Consider the following 5,000-nt stretch of genomic DNA (forward strand, 5'->3'; position numbering starts at 1 on the left):
ACATAACATACATACTTTCAAAAAAATCCTCTTCCTGGTATTCGGTCAACCTACAATCCCCACCATCGGATAATTATCCAGAACATCAAAATTCTCAGATAATTAAGACGCATCAATTCGGAAATGTGCATTAATTCAATGCGGTGCCATTTATAGTCAAGCCTCTAATGACAAGTAATTTTCTATTCCAGTTCTATTGACGTTAGAGCCGAATTCTGTTTCCCCATCAATGGATTCGCCATTTGGTAAACAGAAATAAGCCTTAAGGTTAGTTGGCGTAAGGATCAGAATCCATCAATAGCATTCCGTTCCCTCTGGAGATAGGCCAAGGCGAATCAGACCTTGCGCCACGGGTACATAAGCGCGAGATCACCTTGGCGGGACCATATTCCTAATGAGCTGCAGAAAGGCGGGCTGGAATGCTGTTCCAAAGATTCCCGATGTTCCCAAAGACGGAATTTTCTGTGTCTGCGTTTCTTCCTTGTTCGGACATTTGCAGCTCCGGAAGGCTGGTGGATAATGCCTGCCATTGGCTAATTAGATGAGATGAGAAGAGAGAGAGAGAGAGAGAGAGAGAGAGAGAGAGAGAGAGAGGATCCTCAGTACCTTAGAAATTAAAACATTTGCCAGTTTGATTATATATATATATATATACATATATATATATATATATATATATATATATATATATATATATATATATATATATATATATATATATATATATATATATATATATATATATATATATATTTATATATATTAGAGAGAGAGAGAGAGAGAGAGAGAGAGAGAAATTCAAACAGGACCCTTAATACCTTAGAAATGAAAACATTTGCTAGTTTGATTTTATATATATATAATATATATACATATATATAGCCTAGAAATGAGGTTATCCTTGTCTGAATGAAAGAAGACAAACGTAGTTCCTTAATAATAATAATAATAATAATAATAATAATAATAATAATAATAATAATAATAATAATAATAATAATAATAATAATAATAATAATAAACTTTTGATAATCACACGAGTCACTGAAATGGTGTTATCCTGTTCTGAAGAAAAGGGAGAAAAAATAAGTTTTTAATACCAGAATCCCTGTGTCTTCAATAAGGGCAAGACTTGAAATCCATAGTTAGTAATAATAATAATAATAATAATAATAATAATAATAATAATAATAATAATAATAATAATAATAATAATAATAATAAATTTATGAAACTCTAATTAACTGGGGCTCTCTTGTTCTGTAGGGCAAGAAAGGAAACTCAGCTCTTTATAGCAGAAAAAAAAAAGTAAAATATGCGCCGAAGTTTCTTCGGCGCAATCGAGTTTTCTGTACAGCCCCTACAGCGTATAATCAAGGCCACCGAAAATAGGTCTATTTTTCGGTGGTCTCGGTATAATGCTGTATGAGCCGCGGCCCATGAAACTTTAACCACTGCCCGGTGGTTGCCTGGCCTATATCATTGCCAGACGCACGGTTATGGCTAACTTTAACCTTCAATAAAATTGAAACTACTGAGGCTAGACGGCTGCAATTTGGTATGTTTGATGAATGGAGGGTGGATGATCAACATGCTAATTTGCAACCCTCTAGCCTAAGTAGTTTTTAAGATCTGAGGGCGGACAGAAAAAGTGCTGACAGAATAAAGCGCGGACGGACAAAGTCAGCACATCATTTTTCTTTTACAGAAAATTAAAACGCAGTTTCTTGTGGCACCAGAAGCCCCGTGTGTCTTCAATAAGGGCAAGACTGGAGATTCCTTATAGTTCAGGAAACACCTAAGAAATCTCTTCATCTCGAAACCCTCTAGATAAGTCAGGTTCCGGCGGCTCTTCTGAGGCGAAGGGAAAAAACCTCTCTCTCTCGTAATGAGGTGCATTCAAAAGATGAGCTTTTGGAAAATAGCCTCCGCTGGTGTTTTAGGTTGAATTATGAAGGTATATAAACAAAACCACAAAGGTGGGTCTTCTCTGGGGGTTTGGTAACTATAGAGAGAGAGAGAGAGAGAGAGAGAGAGAGAGAGAGAGAGAGATTGTTTGACCCAATCTTCTAAGTGAATTTTAAGTTACTCTTTAAGTACTGACCATGAATAATTCTACGAGTGCCTAATTACTTAGAAAATTAGATACAGTTCTATCAGTCAACACTATTGAAGCCTGCATGACTATGAGGAGATAGAGGAATCTCTCTCTCTCTTTCGATTCTACTTACCTTTTCAAATATGTCCTCACTTTTATTGGACGTTGCTGCCTAAATTCTCTCTCTCTCTCTCTCTCTCTCTCTCTCTCTCTCTCTCTCTCTCTCTCTCTCTCTCTCTCTCTCTCTCTCATCCCAGATTCTGCTTGCATTTCACTATATGTCTTCACCTTTCTTAGACTTTGCTGCCTAAATTCTCTCTCTCTCTCTCTCTCTCTCTCTCTCTCTCTCTTACCTTCTCAAGATTCTTCTTACCTTTCCAAATATGTCCTCACCTTTCTCAGAGACTACTACCTAAATTTTCTCTCTCTCTCTCTCTCTCTCTCAAGATTCTTCTTACCTTTCCAAATATGTCCTCACCTTTCTCAGAGATTACTGCCTAAATCCCCCACCCTCCGTCTCTCTCTCTCTCTCCCACTCATTCAAGATTCTGCTTATCTTTCCAAATATGTCCTCACCTTTCTCAGAGACTACTGCCTAAATTCTCTCTCTCTCTCTCTCTCTCTCTCTCTCTCTCTCTCTCTCTCTCTCTCTCTCTCTCTCTCAAATTATTCAACATAGATCGGTATTCCTTACTTAATATTCAATAATGCCTTGATCTTAATCAAGAGTTCTCTCTCTCTCTCTCTCTCTCTCTCTCTCTCTCTCTCTCTCTTACTCATTCAAGATTCTGCTTACCTTTCCAAATATGTCCCCACCTTTCTCAGACACTACTGCCTAAATTCTCTCTCTCTCTCTCTCTCTCTCTCTCTCTCTCTCTCTCTCTCTCTCTCTCTCTCTCAAGATTCTGCTTACCTTTCCAAATGTGTCCTCACCTTTCTTAGATGCTCACAGAGAATTCCAGAATGCCAGAGAAAGTAGGTCTGGGACATTTCTTGGAAAAAGGAATTAGGGAAATATTGAAGGATAAGGGGAGAAGTGGATGAAGAGGGGTGAAGGCATAAAAATAGAAGGTGATGAAGGCAGACACGAGTAGGAATTGCGAAATGGGAATGGGAATGGGAGAGAAGAAGAGAGTAAGAGGTGTGACGGAGAGAAGCACTGGACTGGAATATTCTTGGTGATAAGATATATATATATCAAATGTTATATGAATGGATAGATAAATAAATAGATGGAATGTATTAGCGAATGAGTAAGAAAGAATAAACGGGAATGAAAGTGATAAAAAGAGGTCAATTAAAATAAATGATAGTGAGGAACGGACAGTTCATTGTTCAAGTGCTGGATATGTTAATTTTTGGTATTATAAAGGAATTGTGATTAAAGAAATATTCTGTGCATTTTAGGAAGTTTATTCATACTTTTATTTTTTTGGATTAAGTTTATCGTAACTTGAATGGAATATATAAATATATAAATATATATATATATATATATATATATATATATATATATATATATATATATATATATATATATATATATATATATACTGTATATATATAAGGTATAATATTAATATCACGGTAGGTGTTATACATACGAACTGTACTAAAACCTGAAGCAGGTGGATAATTTACAAAATTTATTTTGATAATTATAATGCTCATAATCACAATAGGTACTGTGTTCATGTCCCTTAATGTGAAACATTCACTTGATATATACGGTAGCGATGCCTATTAGAGGCCTTATATGCATAATAATGTTCTTGCTAAATAACACACCTAAGCTTATTTAATGGCCGCAGTAAGTACTGGTTTGGTAATTGGAATAACTAAATATAGGCACATAATTATGAATTTTTAATTATCAGATACTCTGTAACGGGGTCTGAATTTATCCTGTCGTGTTAAATAAAAGCTCAGTTTGTATTAAATAAGATTTTTTTCTCCTCTAGACAAAAGATGAACAGTTTTTTGATTCAAGCGTTTTCTGTACAGCCGCTACAGCCTATAATCAAGGCCACCGAAAACAGATCTATCGTTCGGTGGTCTCGGTATAATGCTGTATGAGCCACGGCCCATACAGGTGGTGGCCTAGACTATATCGTTGCCAGAAGCACGATTATGGCTAACTTTAACCTTAGATCAAATAAAAACTACTGAGACCAGAGGGCTGGAATTTGGTATGTTTGATGAGTGGAGGGTGGATGATGAACATACCAATTTGCAGCCCTCTAGCCTCAGTAGTTTTTAAGATCTAAGCTAACAGAATAAAGTGGGGACAGAGAAAAGAAATCAGAAAGTGGACACATAAAAAAATAACAGAATTATATTCATCCTAATGGACTACTGCCATCCCAATCAAAATAGCATTAATCCACAAACCAACACCAGGCCTCTACATCACTCTGTTGCAAAAACAGAGGCCAATAAATCCATTAGAGGGAGATTAGCATAGAGGTCTGTGATTCCTGGACATTTTCATAATGGAATGTTAATGAGACTGTCAGAATGTAGTTGATTGTATTAATGTCGATCGTGGTGAAGACAGGAATGATCAAATTGTGTTTGTGTGACTGAATTATGGTTGATGAGACGTCATTTTGGGTAATGGATGCAGTTTGCAATGATAATGATGAGTGTGTTTTAGTATAATTAGGAAAAGAAGTGTAGAGAGAGTTTTCATATATTTATAAAGTTAAGTTCTGAGCATATCAATGTTATTTCGGTAGTTTTTATTTCCATTTCGCATAGCTCACTGCCAGCTCTCTCTCTCTCTCTCTCTCTCTCTCTCTCTCTCTCTCTCTCTCTCTCTCTCTCTCTCTCTCTCTCTCTCTGCACAGACACAAACAGACAAATATATAAAATTTATATAATGCAAAGTATTGAATGTATA

This window comes from Macrobrachium rosenbergii, chromosome 54, assembly GCF_040412425.1.
Source record: "Macrobrachium rosenbergii isolate ZJJX-2024 chromosome 54, ASM4041242v1, whole genome shotgun sequence".
Classification (NCBI taxonomy): Eukaryota; Metazoa; Arthropoda; class Malacostraca; order Decapoda; family Palaemonidae; genus Macrobrachium; species Macrobrachium rosenbergii.